The 23,443-nt window shown below is 32.0% G+C and overlaps 1 protein-coding gene across 1 annotated transcript in view; it reads left to right on the top strand.

Annotated features, from left to right (window-relative positions):
• Nucleotides 1-23,443, top strand: part of LOC127729845 (SH3 domain-binding protein 5-like) — a 228,754-nt gene that overhangs the window by 100,968 nt on the left and 104,343 nt on the right. The gene's annotated exons all lie outside the window — the stretch shown is intronic.

The following is a 23,443-nucleotide window of genomic DNA, read 5'->3' as shown; positions in this document are numbered from 1 at the left end:
ATCTGAGATATGGACTTGACCACCAAAACTTAACCTTGTTCACTGATCCATGAAATGAGGTCGAGGTCAAGTGAAAACTCTCTGACAAGCATGAGGACCTTGCAAGGTACGCACATACCAAATATAGTTATCCTATTACTCATAATAAGAGAGAAATTAACATTACAAAACATCTGAACTTTTTTTTCAAGTAGTCACTGAACCATGAAAATGAGGTCAAGGACAATGGACATGTGACAGACAGAATTCGTATCATGATGCATCTATATACAAAGTATGAAGCATCCAGGTCTTCCACCTTCTAAAATATAAAGCTTTTAGGAAGTTAGCTAACGCCACCGCCGTAGCTGCCGCTGCCGGATCACTATCCCTATGTCGAGCTGTCGCTGGCTCGACAAAAATACATGAACATTTTAAAGTACTAAATTTTGAGCATATACATGTAAAACCAAAAGTTACTAACTGAAGTTCACGGTGAACTGTAACCAAAAACTTTAAGCGAATACAATTTAGAGAAAGACAGATGCATGCACAAACACTATGAAAACAGAGCATAAAACTTACCAAACAAGATGTTTTACATTTATCCTTCAGAAGCAGGCAAATTGAAGTGTTTCTTTTCTTTCTCATCCCTCCATGATATAAACTTCAAATTCATTCATGCAAAATATGAAAATCTGCAAAAGTAGGACCTTGTACCTCAGCTAATCCACATTTTGACTTATGAACTGCATTGTTCTTTTCATCTTGCTCAGTTGCTGGCAACCTGAACATTAAAAAAATGATAAACACATAATTCTGGATTAACTTTGTGTATTTATTTTTGTTGGTTCAAACATTTTTTCCAACTTTAAACGAAAACATCATCTCAAATAAATGTGGATAGTGTCCACATGTGGACACAGATGATGCCCCCGCTTTCATATCATATAGTTATAAAGGGACATAACTGAAGAACAGTAAAAGTGAAGCTACCCAAATTTGAACTTGATCTGAGTTTTGTGGTAATAAGCATTGTGTGTAAGTCTCATAACATTTGGTTGAGGCTAACTTAAGTAGAGAACAGAAACTAAAAATTAAGCAATTTTTATACGACCGCAAAAAAATTTTGCGGTCGTATATTGGTATGACATTGGCGTCGTCGTCGTCCGAAGACACATTGGTGTTCGCACTATAACTTTAGTTTAGGTAAATGGATCTCTATGAAATTTTACCATAAGGTTAAATACCACAAAAGGAAGGTTGAGATTGATTTTGGGGGTTATGGTACTAACAGTTTAGGAATAAGGGGCCAAAAAGGGGCCAAAAATAAGCATTTTCTAGTTTCCAGACAATAATAACTTGTGGAACGGTGTATGGATCTCTCTGAAATTATATCACAAGTTTCCATACCACAAAGGGATGGTTAGGATTTGCTTTGGGGGGTTATGGCTCAAACCGTTTAGGAATTAGGGGCAAAAAAGGGGGAAAAACAAGGGTGTCCTGGTTAATGGACAAATACTTTAGTACAAAACATAATTCAAAGCAGTGTAAGGGAGATACATCAAATACATCGTTTGAATTACCTCCCTTACACTGCTTTTAAATTATGTATAAAGTAATGGTTAATGAACAGTTAAGACAATTTAAAACAGTGTAACGGAGGTTATCCAAATACAACGTTTTGATTTCTTCCCTTACACTGCTTTTAAATTATGTTTAAAGAAATGCAATTAATAAAGAAAGACCAGTAAAAATATCTTCAAATGTTGCATCTTTTTTTTTTACAAAAAAATCCAAATGAAAGATTTGACACCATATTTTAAATTCTATTATAAAATAGATTAAGTTAGCACTATGGTAAATTTAAATGGGTAATTATGGTTGCAAACTCCATTGGAAATTTGAATTGAGATTATGACCATATCTTGAGGGAAAGAATTTTTTGGGGGAAAAAGGGGGGGTCAATTTTTTCTCATTTCAGATTTCAGAAATTAAAAAGAATTATTCTTCAAATATTTTTTTTTTCAAATTTCAAATATTGAAAAATTTCAAGAAGTAATCTTTAATTGCACAGTATGGCGCATTAGATTTGTAAAATCTTTGACCACATTTTTTTATTTGTTATGCGGAATCTGACCGTGTATTTAGATTTTTAATTTTGGGTCCCGTTTTTTAAATTGGTCTACATTAAGGTCCAAAGGGTCCAAAATTAAACTTAGTTTGATTTTAACAAAAATTGAATTCTTGGAGTTCTTTGATATGCTGAACATGTTTAGATTTTTTATTATGGGCCCAGTTTTCAAGTTGGTCCAAGTTGGGGTCCAAAATTAAACTTTGTTTGATTTCAACAAAAATTGAATATATGGGGTTATTTGATATGCTGAATCTAACCATGTATTTTGATTTTTGGGCCCCGTTATCAAATTGGTCCACATTGAGGTCAAAAGGGTCAAAAATTAAACTTTGTTTGATTTCATCAAAAATTGAATTCTTTGGATTCTTTGATATGCTGAATCTAACCATGTATTTAGATTTTGGATATTGGACCATAATAGGTAAATTAAAAAATTTAAGCTCTTAGACCACATTCATTCTGTGTCAGAAACCTATGCTGTGTCAAATACTTAATCACAATCCAAATTCAGAGCTGTATCAAGCTTGAATGTTGTGTCCATACTTGCCCCAACTGTTCAGGGTTCGACTGCGGTCGTATCAAGCTGCGCCCAGCGGAGCATTTTATTATATTTGTAAACACGCATAACTCTAGAACGGTTGTGTATAAGTTTTATAACATTTGGTTGTACAAGCTAAAGTTAGAGAACGGAAACGAAAAATTCAGCAATTTTTATGTTTATAAAGGGACATAACTCAAGAATGGTAAAAGTGTCGCCACCAAATTTCGTACTTAATCTGTATTATGTAGTAATAAGCATCGTGTATAAGTTTCATAACTCGTGGTTGAGGCAAACTAAAGTTAGAAAACGGAAACAAAAAATTTGTACTAGATTTTAGCTTTGTGGTAATGAATATTGTGTATAGGTTTCATAATGTTTGGTTGGGGCAAACTTAAGTTACAGAATGGAAACTAAAAATTTTGCAATCTTTTGATTTATAAAGGGGCATAACTCAACAATGGTTAAAGTGACACTACCCAAATTCAACTTGATCTGTGTTTTATCAGTGGAAGTCAAAATTAAACATTGCATTGTATAAAGCATTGATTGTAGTTGATTCAACTATAATCATGGACAAAGGAAGATAACTCTAATTTTTAAAATTACTTAATATTTAGAAGAAAATAAAAATTTTGCAATTTTTCCATTTATAAAGGGGCATAACTCTAGAACAGTTAAAGTGACGCCACCAAAATTCAAACTTGATCTGTGTTTTGTGGTAATAAGCATTTAGTATAAGTTTCATAACATTTGGTTGAGGCAAACTTAAGTTAGAGAACGGAAACTAAAAAATTTACAATTTTTCCATTTATAAAGGGGCATAACTCTAGAACGGTTAAAGTGACGCCACAAAAATTTAAACTTGATCTGTGTTTTGTGGTAATAAGCATTGTGTATATGATTCATAACATTTAAATGAGGCAAACTCAAGTTAGAGAACGGAAACCAATTTTGGGACGTACGTACGGACGGACGGACGTACGTACGTACAGACGGACAAGGGTAAAACTTAATGCCCCACCGCTACGGCGGGGGCATAATAAAAAGGACGTCATACTAACCTCCGAAATATTTAAACAAACCAAAATTGATACTTGATTAAGATCTTGTCATAAATGTATAGCATGGATACCTCTTATTTTTGAAGACCATATCATATGTCTATTGCATACTTACATGACTTATATAAGTTATACTCCTTTGTACAAGAGTATGCATATTAATATTAAAGATTGATTCTGAGGAGTTTAAAATCAAAGAGGTAGTGCCATTATCCCCTGAATTCATTACACTATACAATGCCATAAAGCTACTCCATGTTGTATGCCAATCTTTAACATGTTTAATTTGCATGATTAATTTAAGTTTCATAACTCCATGTGTACACTTTGAGAATCTTACAATACTGTTTATTCTGATTTTCAGAACTTATTGTGAGGTTTTTATTAATGCAACTGAGAGCTGTATTGCATTCTTATATCTGATACATATTTATGAGCTGAAGACCACCTCCGGTTGCGGGATTTTCTCGCTGCGTTAAAGACCCACTGGTGACCTTTGGCTGTTGCATGTCTCTTTGACATATTCCCCATTTCCATTTTCAATTTTATGTATGCATATTTTTCTTAAATCACAATAATCAATCTCACATTTTTGTCCATTATTCAAAATTAGCAAAAATAAATGAATTAACATTGTTAAAGCTTTTTATACGACCTCAAACAAAATTTTGTGGTCGTATATTGGTATGACGTTGGCGTCGTCGTCCGGCATCGTCGTCTGAAGACACATTGGTTTTCGCACTCTAACTTTAGTTTAAGTGAATGGATCTCTATGAAATTTTACCATAAGGTTCAATACCAGAAAAGGAAGGTGGGGATTGATTTTGGGGGTTATGATACCAACAGTTAAGGAATATGGGGCCAAAAAGGGGCCAAAAATAAGCATTGTTGTAACTTCGAGACATAACTTGTGTGTAAGTGTATGGATCTCTCTGACATTGTACCACAAGGTTCCATATCACAAAAGGAATGCTGGGATTGATTTTGGGGGTAATTGCCTCCAAATTTTAGGAATTAGGGGCCAAAAAGGGGCAAAAAAAAAGCATTTTTCTAGTTTCATGACAATAACTTGTTTGCAAGTGTATGGATCTTTATGAAATTGTACTACAAGGTTCCATATCACAAAGGGAAAGCTGGAATTGAGTTTGGGGGTAATTGCCCAAAACGTTTAGGAATAAGGGGCCAAAAAGGGGCCAAAAATAAGCATTCTTCTAGTTTCCAGACAATAATTTGTGTTCAAGTGTATGGATCTCTCTGAAATTGTACTGCAAGGTACCATATCACAAAGGGAAGGTTGGGATTAATTTTTGGGGGTAATTGCCTCAAAATTTTAGGAATTTGGGGCCATAAAGGGGCAAAAAAACAAGCATTTTTCTAGTTTCAGGACAATAACTTGTGTGTAAGTGGATGGATCTTTATGAAATTGAACTACAAGGTTCTATATCACAAAGGGAAAGCTGGGTTTGAGTTTGGGGGTAATTGCCCTAAACGTTTAGGAATTTGGGGCCATAAAACAAGCATTTTTCTAGTTTCCAGACAATAACTTGTGTTCAAGTGTATGAATCTCTCTGAAATTGTACTGCAAGGTACCATATCACAAAGGGAAGGCTGGGATTGAGTTTGGGGGTGATGAATCATAAGAGGGTTCAAAAAATTTGGAGGTGGGGGGATTTTTTTTCCCTTTTTTTTTCTTTAAAATTTTCCATTTTAAATTGGTTATTTCTGATATTTATATAAAGCAAATAATAATGATATGGTTTGAATAGGTAAATTAAAAAAAAATTAAGTTCTTAGACCACATTCATTCTGTGTCAGAAACCTATGCTGTGTCAAATATTTAATCACAATCCAAATTCAGTGCTGTGTCACCAAGGTCCAACAGAGCACTGTTAGATAAGGGGGAGCTAACTCGTATGTGCTGGAACCAAGGGACAGGGGGTCCTAGACTTAATGTTCTGATAGGCATAGCTAAAACGCAAGGAAGGTTTTCATAATTTAATTAACGATAACAATTTAGATGAATGATGATAACAATCAATTAGTAAACAATGCCAAATAATAATAATAATTAAAGTACAAAGTATCAAATCTAAATATCAACTCCAAAGTAAAACTATTTCTCCTTACAATATAAAATGTAAAATAAATGCCAAACTACTAAATCATAAAATGAACTTAATCTCAAAATCAAAATGTAAAAGTCTCAAAAATAAAAGATTCTCAAAAGTATTTTCCGAAGTTAAATTATGAGTCAGAGATAAATTTTGTCTCAACACTAAACCGTCAACTGGTAGACTGGTAGACAGTCTTGTAGGTCCAGTATCATGACGTGAGTGGTGAGAGGTTACGGTTCCGAAACACTGACTGCTTTCTAAAAAATTCTCAAAAATAAAAGGTGAGTCAAAAATACATTTTTGTCTAAACACTACAAAGTCAACTGGTAGACTGATCAACAGTCTTACAGATCCAGTATAGTAGACTTTAGCAGTGCAAGTTTAGGTTTCTGAAAGGTGACTGCTTTTCCTAAATTTCACAACGCTATTTATACTAAAACCAAAAACTAATCAACATGACACAATATGTAAATAGTACTCTCATTAGCAAAATAGAATATAATTAAACAAAGCATAATCCCTTCATGTTTTGATAAAAACTTAAAATATCCTAGTGACATGCTAATTACAATTAATATTTCAAACCAAATTACTTTGAGCAAACTGTGACATGTCGAGTACTTGCCACAACAAAGGTAAAATTAATTAAACAAAAATTAATTCAAAATTTTTACAAAATACAAACATAAAATTTTCTTTCTTAAAATAAAACATATTTTTTTATCCAAAATAACACTTACACAAATATAAGCCAAATAACACACCATGACAGCTGTATCAAGCTTGAATGTTGTGTCCATACTTGCCCCAACTGTTCAGGGTTCGACCTCTGCGGTCGTATCAAGCTGCGCCCCAGCGGAGCATTTTATTTTAAATTCAAAACAGTTGCCCAAGACCATTAAATTCCTTGTTTGATTTATTTTATATTATTCAAAGCCTTTTATAGCTAGCTAGATGGTATGGCTTTTGCTCATTGTTGCATTCATATCGTTACCTATACCTAACTTGTGCATCATTTGGTCTCTGGTGGGATAGGCCTACTGAAGAAGGTTCAACTTGGAATTTGCCGGATTATGAGTATTTATCCAAAAATGTAGAAGAAAGATATTCATAACCAAAACCAAAATTATGTTGAAATTAAAGATGTAAATTGTCTGTAACATGTTGTTTCATTTTGATGAGTGAGGTACTGGTGACCTGACGAAATTTATAAACATGACCTTTTGACCTATAGGATTTACCCTACTGGAGTTTGAATCCAGGTCTGTTCGCCCTGATTCACATTCAACCTTAATTACTTGTTAGCCTGAAGAAGTTAATACATGTATCTGTTTGCCCTGAGTCCATTCGCCCTGATTTTAAATTTTATTTTGTTATCTTGATGTATAATGTTTATTTTTGAATAGAGTATGGTAAAGTTTGTAGAATTTTTGCTCAATATTTATATTGTATTGCTACTTCCAGATAATTTACATTACTTTCCTTTGATTTGCACTATAGAATACAGGTATAAAGTTTTTAATATAATACAACTGAAGACCATTTTACAGTGGCGGATCCAGAAATTTTCATAAGTGGGGGCCCACTGACTGCCTAAGAGGGGGCCTGCTCCTGTCATGCTTCAGTGATTCCTATATAATCAACCATTTTTTCCAGAAAAGGGGGCCCCGAACTCTGTCCCCCCACCCCCCACTAAATCCGCCTCTGCTTTAAAAAACAAGTTGAAAACCATTATTAACTGCTTGTATTTATCTTAATTGAAAACAATTTCTTGAGTTCTTCTCATTTGTATCACCGTGTTATATAATAAATTTTATTTTTGTCACTTTTTAAAAATAGGAATGGTTTAAATTCCTCAATAATTCTAGTCAGTCAATTAAAAATGTATGAATAAATTAATTAACCTATATACTATTAATATCAATATATTTCATTTTTGATAAAAATAGGGCAAACGGATTCTATGGGCAAGCAGACATTATACCCTGGAGGTGGTTTTAAAAAAATCTTACGACTTAGATGTACCATAAGCATGGAAAAAACAATTCAGGAGTCAGTTTCACAAAAAAACTTACAAATAATATTGATAGTCATTAAATCATGTACAATACAGTATACTTACGATTACTTGTAAGTTTTTTTTTGTAAAACCGACAAGTTTACATATAATCAATCTTAGTCGTAAGTATTTTTGTGAAATTGACTCCTGGAGTCCTTAAAGACTATTTATTCATCTTTTGGATAATTTATTGTTTTTTTTATGAATATACAGTGGTGGATCCAGAACTTTTCACAAGGGAGGGCCCACTCCAGTCATGCTTCAGTGATTCCCTATATAATCAACCAAATTTTTCCCAAGAAAGGGGGGCCTGAGCTTTAAAATTGAGCTTCAAGCTGGTTTTCCAGAAATTATTGATCATTTTAAGCATCAAGGAGAGACTGTAAACTATGACAAAGAATTTAAAACTAAAATTGAAACCGATATATTAAATGAAACTGATGCACTTTTATTCAATGAGGTAACTGATAAACCTTCAAACTAACTTACTATGAAGAAAAGTTTTCAGTTCATCAATTTGGATTTAGAAATAATCATAGGACAGCAGATAGTATTTTTATTCTAAAAACTTTAATAATAAAATATTTGACAAAAAAGAAGAGTAAAAAATTTACTCTTGCTTTGTTGATTTGCGTCGTGCATTTGACACCGTTTGGCATGCTGGTCTCTTATACAAATTAAAGAAGGATGATGTTGGAAAGAAAATATTTGAAGTAATTAAAGATATATATAAGTGTTGTGAATCTTCAGTTAAAATAGATAATAAACAATCTGAATTTTTTGAAATAAATAAAGGGGTCAAACAAGGGGACAGTTTGAGCCCCACATTGTTTAATTGTTTTATTAATGATCTCCATTCAATTTTTGATGGGACATGTGATCCTGTGTCCTTAGATAAAACATCAATAAGTAGTCTTAGTTTTGCTGATGATCTTTTAATATTATCAGAATCACAAAACGGTTTACAATCTGCTTTGAATAAACTGGAAAAATATTGCTACAAATGGCAACTGACTGTAAATACAAATAAAACAAAAATTATGATTTTTCATTCTAGAAATTCTTTTGAGTCAAAATTTTTTTATAAACAAAATCAGTTAACTGAAGTTAAAGAGTATAATTTTCTTGGGAACATTATTGATAGTAAAGGAAAATTTAAGAGATCTGCACATGAACTATCCAAGAAAGCGCTTAAAGCGTTATTTTCAATAAAAAAATATATGTCTAATTTTCATCATGTCCCTGTTGATTTATCATGTAAATTATTTGATTCACTAATTAAACCCATAATTTTATATAATAGCGAGATCTGGTTTATGGAAGATTATTTCTCAATTTTTAGAGCCATAAATAGAGCCACTTTGCATGGAACTAACTGTGATATTTTATCATTGACAGATAGATTCAGCTTTGAGAAAGTGCATCATAAATTTTGTAAAACTGTTCTTGGAATTAAAAAAACCTCATGTAATATAGCTGCAAAGTCTGAGTTAGGACGATTTCCGCTTGACTCCTTTATTAAAACTCAAGTTTTATTATATTTTTGTAGAATAAACTGCCATGAAATAAACCCTCTTGTTAAAGAAGCTTTTGCAGTAAATAAGTCTATGTCTGAATATGGAATATATACTTGGTATACTTTTGCCAAGCATATTTTTAAAGAATTTAATATTGATGAAGAAGAATATGTTGATTTTGATAAACCTTTTAAACTTATAAAAAATTCACTAAAAAAAACTTTTAAACATATTGTGAAGGAAAAGTATAATAACATCACTCTTAAAAAACTTTCAAATATTGATAACAGTTCAAAACTTTATCTTTATAGTAAACTTAAAAATGAAATTAAATTGGAAGACTACTTGCACAATCTAAACAATTTTAATAGTCGTCAACTTTTAACAAAATTACGTGTAAGTGATCATAATTTGGAAATTGAATTAGGACGTTATAAAAAAATTCAAAGAGGACACAGACTGTGCAAAGTTTGTAAAATTTTAGATGATGAGGAACACTTTTTCCTTCATTGCCAAATTAACAGTAATGTAAGACATTCCCTTATAAATGCAATTAAAAACCATTATCCTAATTTTAACCAGCTTGACTCAAACTCTAAACTTAAAACTATTCTAGATCCCAATAAAGATATTTTGTCTAGTGTTGTAGACTATATAAAGCAATCTATGGAATTGCGAAAATAAGGTCCACATTGGTCAATTATTATATATATATTTATATGTTATTAAAATATTAAATTGACTTGTTTAAAACATTTATCATGTATTATGTTTCTTGTCACTTGTGTATACAATGTACTATGTTTGCATTTTTAACCCGCCAGGGTTTCATGTTTTTGCAATAAAGTTGTAAGTTAAAGTTGAAGTCAGGATCTTGGGGGGGGGGGTCTTCTTTTTCTGTGTTCTTTATTTTTTTTAGCTATATTTCTACAAACTTACACTTTTTGCTCATTACTCTCTTTCCTCATATTTTAGCATTTTATTATTCTTTTAATCTTTATTGTTTGCCCGTTATTCTCTATTCTGTAAACCCCCATCCATACCCTCTTATGTGGACTTAAGCTTTCGGTAGTTTATTTCATCCTATTTCTGTCTATGTGAAGTATATACATTATTCATCACAAAACAAAAACTTACTCAATATTTTTTTATGAAGTCCTCACTAGTTGCGGATTCAAAAAATGTCATAAGGTGGCACTAACTGTCATGCATAAAGAGGGGGCCCGCTTCAGTGATTCTCTAAATAATCAACCAATATTTTTCCAAAAAAGGGGCGGGCCCCTTTGCCCTAACCTTAATCCACCTCTACCCCCTTCCCACCTCTTATCCTTGAATTCAGATGCAAGATCTCTCTGTCTAAAGTAAGTAAGTAAGTCACATTTGCTTGTATCAGGTTTTTGAATTGAACTGGCGGATAGTTGTTTCATTACCAATCATACCACATCTCCTTATTTTTATATATACGAAAGCTTTATTCATATTTTTTGGTGTATTGATGAATGTGTAAAGATGCAGCAATTGTGTAGATACATTTTAAAATACAGCAGTAAAGATGCAGATTATATAAAACTTATAAGTCAAAGACATACTGACAACGCCATGGCAAAAACTTAAAAACGACCAAATGACGTAAAACAGTCTATAAAGCTTAACTACCGGTATAGCATACAAATCGCAAACATTTAAAACACATAAGAAGCACCCAGACAGTCTAATAGAAATTAAAAGAATAAATAATTTGTAAAGATTTTCAACTAGGCCTACAGCTATATTTTCTTATCATCTAACAGTAAACATAGGTTCTGGTATTATGTGATATAAGTCATTTTTTCATGCAGATCCAGTTTCATTGATACCTTGAACTTGAAGTGGTTTAATGCATATCAGCCCAGAACTCAGAGATATTTTGAATGAGGAAGGTTTTATTTTGGGAAACTATTATAATAACAGTTTTATTTAACATTCAAATACCAAACCTGTTTTCGTAAATTAGAACATTCTTAAAACTTATATCTGTTATGATTATTTAAATGAAAAATCTATATGTAATATGAATTGTGACTGAACCTTGTGAAAACACTGTTTATTCAAAACTAAAGATAATGTTATTTATACCGGCGAAATCGTGTCATTCTATAATGGGCATAAAATATGACTTGTACTCAGAGGCGTATTAAGTGGGGGACAGGGGTCCCGGTCCCTTTGTAGGAAAATTCGTTTGACTAACTAAGTTATTTAGGGACCAGTGAAGCATGACTGGAGTGGGACCCCTCTTGGCCACTACCACCCCCTTTATCAAAATTTTTGGATCTGCACTGGTACTGCATACATACTTTTATCATCGGTACTTTATATTTTTCTCCTTTGCTTGTTTTTACTTTTATATTCCGGCTCTGCGCTCAATTTAACTGTGCTTTTTTCAGTGTTGCTATCATGAGCACTGTGACATCTTGTTTCACTTAATAATGCTTTCACATTGATATGCATTTTATTTTATTTGCATGTCTTAAATTGTTTACATGAATTGTATACGCCTTTTATTTGTTCGTTGGTAAAAAGCTGTACAGAGCTTACATTATTATAGGTTTATAATGTACCAAATTTTATGTTTCTCAACCTTGTTATGTTTTATAGTCTCACTTATGGGTACTTATTGGTCATCCCTAATGACCGACTTGTTTTGTATTTCTGTGAAGCAGATTATTCCTACAAAACATTTCAAAGATAATAAATTGCTTCGCCGAGCGCAGCTAGATACGACCGTGGAGGTCCTACCATGAACAGTTGGGGCAAAAATGGACACAATATTCGCGCTTGGGTCTGAATATGGATTGTAATTAAATATTTGACACATAATAGGATTCTGACAGAGAATAACTGTAGTCAAGGAACTTAGAATTGGTTATATGTTTCAATTATATTAATTTTTTTGGCTTATATGCAATACACTATGCTGTTGCGAATTGACCCCCCTACCCAAAAAAATACACCCCTTAAGCTTTGCTTTTGTGCAATACACTATGCTGTTGCGTATTGACCCCTCATTTTTTTTTGCTCTTGTGAAATACACTATTATGCTGTTGTTTATTGACAGACCTCCCCTTTTTTTTTGGCAAAAATAAATTATATTTAAAGAAAATGTCTTTTTAATTTCTGAAATTTCTGTAATCTAAAATTTTAAATTTTAAATTCCAAATAGAATTTGCAACCATAATTACCCATTTAAATACATCCTAAAATTCTTTTTAAAAAAACAGTTAGTTCTCTCTTGATGGCTGTATTTTTGACATTTTCACCTGTTATGTCTGTTTGATTTGTTCACACATCGTTGTCAATATAATGGAATTCGATGTGACTGTCATACAAGTGAGAGGTTTAGCTAGTTATAAAAGCAGGCTCAATCCACCATTTTCTACATAAGAAAGTGCCTGTACCAAGTCAGAATATGATAGTTGTTATCCATTCATTTCATGTGTTTGAGCTTTTGATTTTGCCATTTGATTAGGGACTTTCCGTTTTGAATTTTTCTCAGAGTTTAGTATTTTTGTGATTTTACTTTTTTCTAGAAACAAATTGGCAGCAAATCACCTCAAGACAATACATTTCGTTAAACTGGCATGATTTAAAAGTAGTGTAAGGGATGTAATTCAAACGTAAAATTCATGTACTTAAATAAGTTTGTGTACATCAAACAGGAAATCATTGTTTTCCCCCATTTTTGCCCCTAATTCCTAGTTGGTTTAAGCTATAACCCTCAAAAGCCAATCCTAACCATCCTTTTGAGGAATGGAAAATCGTGGTATAATTTCAGAGAGATCCATACAATATTCCACAAGTTATTGTCTGGAAACTAGAAAAATGTTTTTTTGGGCCCCTTTTTGCCTCCTTAAATCCCTAAACTGTTGGGACCACAACCCCTTAAATCAACCCCAACCTTTCTTGTGTGGTTATAAACCTTGTGTTCAAATTTCATACATTTCTATTTACTTATACTAAAGTTATTTAATTATTCAATGTAAATTTGAAAATAATTGATAATCATTATGAATGTCAAAAGTGTATATTTAATTTTGAAGTGTTTTGGTTGTGTTGATAAAAAAACATGCTGCAAAAAAGACTAGATGTGTCGAAACGACACGAATGGCCCCGTCTCAAAAAATTGAAAAATCTGCAATTTCAACAACACATGTGAACACAAACATGATGGTAGTCTCACATATCAAAATTCTGCTCAAAATCTTCAGGCTTTAAAAAACTCCATTTAACTGTGATTTTCGACCATTTATCAAAGTTCAAAGCCTGTAATTTTGGGGAAAATTAGAAAAAAGGAACTAAACATAAACTTGATCTGTAACTCATCATGGTTAACTCACATACCAGAAATCAGCCCAATATCTGAAGGCGTTTAGAAAAAAACCTGTATAACTGTGATTTTCAACAATTTATCGACGTCCAAAGCCCGTAATTTCGGCAAAAATAGTAGAGCAGGACAAAACTCAAACTTGATCTGTAACTCATTATGGTTAACTCACATACCAAAAATCAGCCCAATATCTGAAGGCCTTTAGAAAAAAAGTCTGCATAACTGTGATTTTCAACAATTTATCGAAGTCTAAAGCCTGTAATTTTGGCAAAAATTAGCGGAGCAGAACGAAACTAAAACATCATCTAAAACTCATCATGGTGAACTCACATACCAAAAATCAGCCTGATATCTGAAGGCATTTAGAAAAAAAGCCCGTATAATGGTTTGTTGCGGAATTACGGAATGACAGAATGATGGAAAGATGGAATCCAGGATTGACGGAATGATGGAATGACAGACAAGGGTAAAACTATATGGCCCCGACAGCTTTGTTGCGAGGCCATATTTGTTGCGGGGCCATAAAAAGCTTCATCATGTGTAATTACTAGTTCATGAATATCAAAAATGCTCTCAACTTGGAAGAAAAACACAGCACTTGGTATCATTCCAACATGAACTGTACAGAAGCTGGTGCTTAATTTGATGAAAAGCCACAACTCTATCTAGCTACTGAGAAGTGCTACAATGTTTATATATAAGCAGCACATAAACAGTAACAAGAAAGGCTGTTAACCTGTGAACTTTTAGACGACAGCAATTTCTCAATATTTAAACTTATCAGATTGATGTAGAAAACAGAAACTACATGAGACAAAACAGAAACTATACTTCCAGACCAGTACACCCTGCCCTTACTATGAAATCACATTCTCTCACAGATTAACTCCCTCTCTATATTCCACTCACAATCATATACCCTTACCCTCTCCATCATTCTATTTTTCTCCCTCCCTTTCTCACCCTTTCACCCTATCATAACACCCTTAACCACCTACCACCTAATACCCCTTCTGCTTCGTGTTAAGTCCCTATGAGAAAATTGGGTTAGTAGATGAATACGATATTATAAGATGTACCAGATATGGAAGATCTTAAATTTTAGAAATGTGAAGGAAATTTAGAACTGATTGATATCAAACATAAATATATGAACCTGAGCCACTTTTAGAAATGTAGTTTTATTTTCTACACATAATGGTCATCATAGCATTCGTACAAAAGATTAACAGCCAACTTTACAGAAAGCCAAATTGTGTAATGTAAATTTGAAAATAGAATGCTGTTTTGATTGATAAACATTATGGAGGCCAAAAAGTATATATCCCACTCTTAATTTTGAAGTGTTTTTGTTGTGTTGATTACAAAATATGTTGAAAAAAATGAAAAAAACATAAATGAAAATTGCCAAATGGTATAAATCCAAATAGTTCAAAAACACATAAAACAAAAAGCCAAATGAAAAATGCCAAAGTTTAAAAATGCCAAATGGTATTAAAAATACCTGTCTGCTTGTACTAGCCAGCCGGCCTGTGGGTTAGCTGGACTTTAAGGTGCTAGTTCACCAAGACAAATGCCCACAGTAGGTCACCTATCTTTTCCTTTTGGAGTACCAGTTTTTAAGTCTTTGATTTGACTTGGGGGCTCAACATTTAACTAAAAAAAGATAAAAAAAAAAAAAGGTCTCCTGTATAAATTAAAATTTGGTCTTAAAAGTAAAATATTCCCTTTGTCCCCCACACCCAAATGGATAAAATAATGTAAAAAGTCCCTCATTTCCCAAATAATCATAAAATGACCTGCCTCAACTTATAAATTAGGATAAAAACATCTCCAATTAAAATTTAGATAAAAACAGTAAAATATCCCTAATTAAAATTTAGATAAAAACAGTAAAATATCCGATTAAAATTTGGATAAATGCAGAAAAATATCCCCAATTAAAATTTGGATAAAAACAGTAAAATATTCCCAATTAAAATTTGGATAAAAACAAATAAATACTTTTTTCCCCTTAAAAGCATGTAACAGAGCTTCACATGCAGACTGAGCCACCTCACTCTCAGTTTGTTCCAGTAAAAACAGTAAAATATCTCCAATTAAAATTTGGATAAAACAGTAAAATATTCCCAATTAAAATTTGGATAAAAACCAATAAAATACTTTTTTTCCCCTTAGCAGCATGTAACAGAGCTTCACATGCAGACTTGAGCCACCTCACTCTCAGTTTGTTCCAGTAAAAACAATAAAATATCCCCAATTAAAATTTGGATAAAAAACAGTAAAATATTCCCAATTAAAATTTGGATAAAAACAAATAAAATACTTTTTTCCCCTTAAAAGCATGTTACAGAGCTTCACATGCAGACTGAGCCACCTCACTCTCAGTTTGTTCCAGTAAAAACAATAAAATATCCCCAATTAAAATTTGGATAAAAACAGTAAAATATCCCCAATTTAAATTTGGATAAAAACAAATAAAATACTTTTTTCCCCTTAAAAGCATGTTACAGAGCTTCACATGCAGACGGAGCCACCTCACTCTCAGTTTGTTCCAGTAAAAACAATAAAATATCCCCAATTAAAATTTGGATAAAAACAGTAAAATATCCCCAATTAAAATTTGGATAAAAACAGTAAAATATCCCCAATTAAAATTTGGATAAAAACAAATAAGATACTTTTTCCCCTTAAAAGCATGTTACAGAGCTTCACATGCAGGCTGAGCCACCTCACTCTCAGTTTGTTCCAGTAAAAACAATAAAATATCCCAATTAAAATTTGGATAAAAACAGTAAAATATTCCCAATTAAAATTTGGATAAAAACAGTAAAATATCCCCAATTAAAATTTGGATAAAATACTTTTTCCCCTTAAAAGCATGTTACAGAGCTTCACATGCAGACTGAGCCAATCCCAATTAAAATTTGGATAAAAAAAAAAAAAATACTTTTTTCCCCTTAAAAGCATGTTACAGAGCTTCACATGCAGGCTGAGGCACCTCACTCTGTTTGTTCCAGTAAAAACAATAAAATATCCCCAATTAAAATTTGGATAAATACAGTAAAAGATCCCCAATTAAAATTTGGATAAAAACAAATAAAATACTTTTTTCCCCTTAAAAGCATGTTACAGAGCTTCACATGCAGGCTGAGCCACCTCACTCTCAGTTTGTTCCAGTAAAAACAATAAAATATCCCCAATTAAAATTTGGATAAAAACAGTAAAATATCCCCAATTAAAATTTGGATAAAAACAGTAAAATATCCCCAATTAAAATTTGGATAAAAACAGTAAAATATCCCCAATTAAAATTTGGATAAAATACTTTTTCCCCTTAAAAGCATGTTACAGAGCTTCACATGCAGACTGAGCCAATCCCAATTAAAATTTTGATAAAAACAAATAAAATACTTTTTTCCCCTTAAAAGCATGTTACAGAGCTTCACATGCAGACTGAGCCACCTCACTCTCAGTTTGTTCCAGTAAAAACAATAAAATATCCCCAATTAAAATTGGATAAAAAACAGTAAAATATTCCCAATTAAAATTTGGATAAAAACAAATAAAATACTTTTTTCCCCTTAAAAGCATGTTACAGAGCTTCACATGCAGACTGAGCCACCTCACTCTCAGTTTGTTCCAGTAAAAACAATAAAATATCCCCAATTAAAATTTGGATAAAAAACAGTAAAATATCCCCAATTAAAATTTGGAGAAAAAACAGTAAAATATCCCCAATTAAAATTTGGATAAAAACAAATAAAATACGTTTTCCCCTTAAAAGCATGTTACAGAGCTTCACATGCAGACTGAGCCACCTCACTCTCAGTTTGTTCCAATAAAAACAATAAAATATCCCCAATTAAAATTTGGATAAAAACAGTAAAATATCCCCAATTAAATTTGGATAAAAACAAATAAAATACTTTTTTCCCCTTAAAAGCATGTTACAGAGCTTCACATGCAGACGGAGCCACCTCACTCTCAGTTTGTTCCAGTAAAAACAATAAAATATCCCCAATTAAAATTTGGATAAAAACAGTAAAATATCCCCAATTAAAATTTGGATAAAAACAGTAAAATATCCCCAATTAAATTTGGATAAAAACAAATAAAATACTTTTTTCCCCTTAAAAGCATGTTACAGAGCTTCACATGCAGACGGAGCCACCTCACTCTCAGTTTGTTCCAGTAAAAACAATAAAATATCCCCAATTAAAATTTGGATAAAAACAGTAAAATATCCCCAATTAAAATTTGGATAAAAACAGTAAAATATCCCCAATTAAAATTTGGATAAAAACAGTAAAATATCCCCAATTAAAATTTGGATAAAATACTTTTTCCCCTTAAAAGCATGTTACAGAGCTTCACATGCAGACTGAGCCAATCCCAATTAAAATTTGGATAAAAACAAATAAAATACTTTTTCCCCTAAAAAGCATGTTACAGAGCTTCACATGCAGACTGAGCCACCTCACTCTTCAGTTTGTTCCAGTAAAAACAATAAAATATCCCCAATTAAAATTTGGATAAAAACAGTAAAATATCCCCAATTAAAATTTGGATAAAAATAGTAAAATTTCCCCAATTAAAATTTGGATAAAAACAGTAAAATATCCCCAATTAAATTTGGATAAAAACAAATAAAATACTTTTTTCCCCTTAAAAGCATGTTACAGAGCTTCACATGCAGACGGAGCCACCTCACTCTCAGTTTGTTCCAGTAAAAACAATAAAATATCCCCAATTAAAATTTGGATAAAAACAGTAAAATATCCCCAATTAAAATTTGGATAAAAACAGTAAAATATCCCCAATTAAAATTTGGATAAAAACAGTAAAATATCCCCAATTAAAATTTGGATAAAATACTTTTTCCCCTTAAAAGCATGTTACAGAGCTTCACATGCAGACTGAGCCAATCCCAATTAAAATTTGGATAAAAACAAATAAAATACTTTTTCCCCTAAAAAGCATGTTACAGAGCTTCACATGCAGACTGAGCCACCTCACTCTCAGTTTGTTCCAGTAAAAACAATAAAATATCCCCAATTAAAATTTGGATAAAAACAGTAAAATATCCCCAATTAAAATTTGGATAAAAACAAATAAAATACTTTTTTCCCCTTAAAAGCATGTTACAGAGCTTCACATGCAGGCTGAGCCACCTCACTCTCAGTTTGTTCCAGTAAAAACAATAAAATATCCCCAATTAAAATTTGGATAAAAACAGTAAAATATCCCCAATTAAAATTTGGATAAAAACAGTAAAATATCCCCAATTAAAATTTGGATAAAAACAGTAAAATATCCCCAATTAAAATTTGGATAAAATACTTTTTCCCCTTAAAAGCATGTTACAGAGCTTCACATGCAGACTGAGCCAATCCCAATTAAAATTGGGATAAAAACAAATAAAATACTTTTTTCCCCTTAAAAGCATGTTACAGAGCTTCACATGCAGGCTGAGCCACCTCACTCTGTTTGTTCCAGTAAAAACATTAAAATATCCCCAATTAAAATTTGGATAAAAACAGTAAAATATCCCCAATTAAAATTTGGATAAAAACAGTAAAATATCCCCAATTAAAATTTGGATAAAAACAGTAAAATATCCCCAATTAAAATTTGAATAAAAACAGTAAAATATCCCCAATTAAAATTTGGATAAAAACAAATAAAATACTTTTTTCCCCTTAAAAGCATGTTACAGAGCTTCACATGCAGGCTGAGCCACCTCACTCTGTTTGTTCCAGTAAAAACAATAAAATATCCCCAATTAAAATTTGGATAAATACAGTAAAAGATCCCCAATTAAAATTTGGATAAAAACAAATAAAATACTTTTTTCCCCTTAAAAGCATGTTACAGAGCTTCACATGCAGGCTGAGCCACCTCACTCTCAGTTTGTTCCAGTAAAAACAATAAAATATCCCCAATTAAAATTTGGATAAAAACAGTAAAATATCCCCAATTAAAATTTGGATAAAAACAGTAAAATATCCCCAATTAAAATTTGGATAAAAACAGTAAAATATCCCCAATTAAAATTTGGATAAAATACTTTTTCCCCTTAAAAGCATGTTACAGAGCTTCACATGCAGACTGAGCCAATCCCAATTAAAATTTGGATAAAAACAAATAAAATACTTTTTTCCCCTTAAAAGCATGTTACAGAGCTTCACATGCAGGCTGAGCCACCTAACTCTGTTTGTTCCAGTAAAAACAATAAAATATCCCCAATTAAAATTTGGATAAATACAGTAAAAGATCCCCAATTAAAATTTGGATAAAAACAAATAAAATACTTTTTTCCCCTTAAAAGCATGTTACAGAGCTTCACATGCAGGCTGAGCCACCTCACTCTCAGTTTGTTCCAGTAAAAACAATAAAATATCCCCAATTAAAATTTGGATAAAAACAGTAAACTATCCCCAATTAAAATTTGGATAAAAACAGTAAAATATCCCCAATTAAAATTTGGATAAAAACAGTAAAATATCCCCAATTAAAATTTGGATAAAATACTTTTTCCCCTTAAAAGCATGTTACAGAGCTTCACATGCAGACTGAGCCAATCCCAATTAAAATTTGGATAAAAACAAATAAAATACTTTTTTCCCCTTAAAAGCATGTTACAGAGCTTCACATGCAGGCTGACCACCTCACTCTGTTTGTTCCAGTAAAAACATTAAAATATCCCCAATTAAAATTTGGATAAAAACAGTAAAATATCCCCAATTAAAATTTGGATAAAAACAGTAAAATATCCCCAATTAAAATTTGGATAAAAACAGTAAAATATCCCCAATTAAAATTTGGATAAAAACAGTAAAATATCCCCAATTAAAATTTGAATAAAAACAGTAAAATATCCCCAATTAAAATTTGGATAAAAACAAATAAAATACTTTTTTCCCCTTAAAAGCATGTTACAGAGCTTCACATGCAGGCTGAGCCACCTCACTCTGTTTGTTCCAGTAAAAACAATAAAATATCCCCAATTAAAATTTGGATAAATACAGTAAAAGATCCCCAATTAAAATTTGGATAAATACAGTAAAAGATCCCCAATTAAAATTTGGATAAAAACAAATAAAATACTTTTTTCCCCTTAAAAGCATGTTACAGAGCTTCACATGCAGGCTGAGCCACCTCACTCTCAGTTTGTTCCAGTAAAAACAATAAAATATCCCCAATTAAAATTTGGATAAAAACAGTAAAATATCCCCAATTAAAATTTGGATAAAAACAGTAAAATATCCCCAATTAAAATTTGGATAAAAACAGTAAAATATCCCCAATTAAAATTTGGATAAAATACTTTTTCCCCTCAAAAGCATGTTACAGAGCTTCACATGCAGACTGAGCCAATCCCAATTAAAATTTGGATAAAAACAAATAAAATACTTTTTTCCCCTTAAAAGTATGTTACAGAGCTTCACATGCAGGCTGAGCCACCTCACTCTGTTTGTTCTAGTAAAAACATTAAAATATCCCCAATTAAAATTTGGATAAAAACAGTAAAATATCCCCAATTAAAATTTGGATAAAAACAGTAAAATATCCCCAATTAAAATTTGGATAAAAACAGTAAAATACCCCCAATTAAAATTTGAATAAAAACAGTAAAATATCCCCAATTAAAATTTGGATAAAAACAAATAAAATACTTTTTTCCCCTTAAAAGCATGTTACAGAGCTTCACATGCAGGCTGAGCCACCTCTCTCTGTTTGTTCCAGTAAAAACAATAAAATATCCCCAATTAAAATTTGGATAAATACAGTAAAAGATCCCCAATTAAAATTTGGATAAAAACAAATAAAATACTTTTTTCCCCTTAAAAGCATGTTACAGAGCTTCACATGCAGGCTGAGCCACCTCACTCTCAGTTTGTTCCAGTAAAAACAATAAAATATCCCCAATTAAAATTTGGATAAAAACAGTAAAATATCCCCAATTAAAATTTGGATAAAAACAGTAAAATATCCCCAATTAAAATTTGGATAAAAACAGTAAAATATCCCCAATTAAAATTTGGATAAAATACTTTTTCCCCTTAAAAGCATGTTACAGAGCTTCACATGCAGACTGAGCCAATCCCAATTAAAATTTGGATAAAAACAAATAAAATACTTTTTTCCCCTTAAAAGCATGTTACAGAGCTTCACATGCAGGCTGAGCCACCTCACTCTGTTTGTTCCAGTAAAAACATTAAAATATCCCCAATTAAAATTTGGATAAAAACAGTAAAATATCCCCAATTAAAATTTGGATAAAAACAGTAAAATATCCCCAATTAAAATTTGGATAAAAACAGTAAAATATCCCCAATTAAAATTTGAATAAAAACAGTAAAATATCCCCAATTAAAATTTGGATAAAAACAAATAAAATACTTTTTTCCCCTTAAAAGCATGTTACAGAGCTTCACATGCAGGCTGAGCCACCTCACTCTCAGTTTGTTCCAGTAAAAACAATAAAATATCCCCAATTAAAATTTGGATAAAAACAAATAAAATACTTTTTACAATTAAAAGCATGTTACAGAGCTTCACATGCAGACTGAGCCACCTCGCTCTCAGTTTTCCCCTTAAAAGCATGTTACAGAGCTTCACATGCAGACTGAGCCACCTCTCTCTCAGTTTGTGCCAGGAATAGCAAAAAATATTTTGACTGAGCCATCGCACATCAGTCAAACTGAGCCACCTCACTCTCAGTTTAACGTACCAGTAAGAATAGATACTTGATACGTATGATGGGGGACGTTCCTATACCTAAAAGGGAGGTATAGTATCTGTGAACCCCAAACACAGAGCGTGGCTTAACTTCGTCATACGTATACACAAGTATCCAATGCTAACTGATACATAACGTGGTCATGTTTTTCATGTCAGTCACTGAAAATAATTTTTAAATGTTACAACTGAAATAATAACAAAAACCTTGATTCCAAGTTGCCTGTGGTAAGAAGTGAAATAATATCAAAAACCTTGATTCCAAGTTGCCTGTGTTAAGAAGTGAAATAACTTCTCTGTAAAATATATCTAGTTTTGAAATTCTTGATGGTTTTCTTAAGGATTGAAGAACATGTGGCATTCCGGTAAACACAGTGTGACAGCAACTCAACTATAAAGTAAAACCAGAAAGATATGAAAATGTAAAAAGTTGAGGTCTGGAGCTGGCATGTCAGTAACTGCTAGTAGTCTGTTGTTATTTATGTATTATTGTCATTTTGTTTATTTTCTTTTGTTTCATGTTCTGACATCGAACTCAGACAACTCTTAAACTGAGTTTCACTGTGCGTATTTTTGTGCGATTTTTTTTCTACATTTGCTAGAGGTATAAGGGGAGAGTTGAGATCTCAAAAAAACATGTTTAACCCCGCCACAATTTTGTGCCTGTCCCAAGTCAAGAGCCTCTGGCCTTTGTTACTCTTGTATGATTTTCAATTGTAGTTTCTTGTGTATAATTAGTTTAGTATGATGTCCATTATCACTGAACTAGTATATATGTTTAGGGGCCAGCTGAAGGACGCATTAGGGTGCGGGAGTTTCTAGCTGCATTCAAGACCCATCAGGGGCCTTCAGCTGTTGTCTGCTCTATGGTCGAGTTGTTGTCTCTTTGACACATTCCCCATTTCCATTCTCAATTTTAGTCTTTAA

This window comes from Mytilus californianus, unplaced genomic scaffold (genome assembly GCF_021869535.1).
Source record: "Mytilus californianus isolate M0D057914Y unplaced genomic scaffold, xbMytCali1.0.p SCAF_2, whole genome shotgun sequence".
Classification (NCBI taxonomy): Eukaryota; Metazoa; Mollusca; class Bivalvia; order Mytilida; family Mytilidae; genus Mytilus; species Mytilus californianus.
The sequence above is the reverse complement of the archived record's forward strand: the minus strand, read 5'-3'. Positions and strand labels throughout refer to the sequence as shown.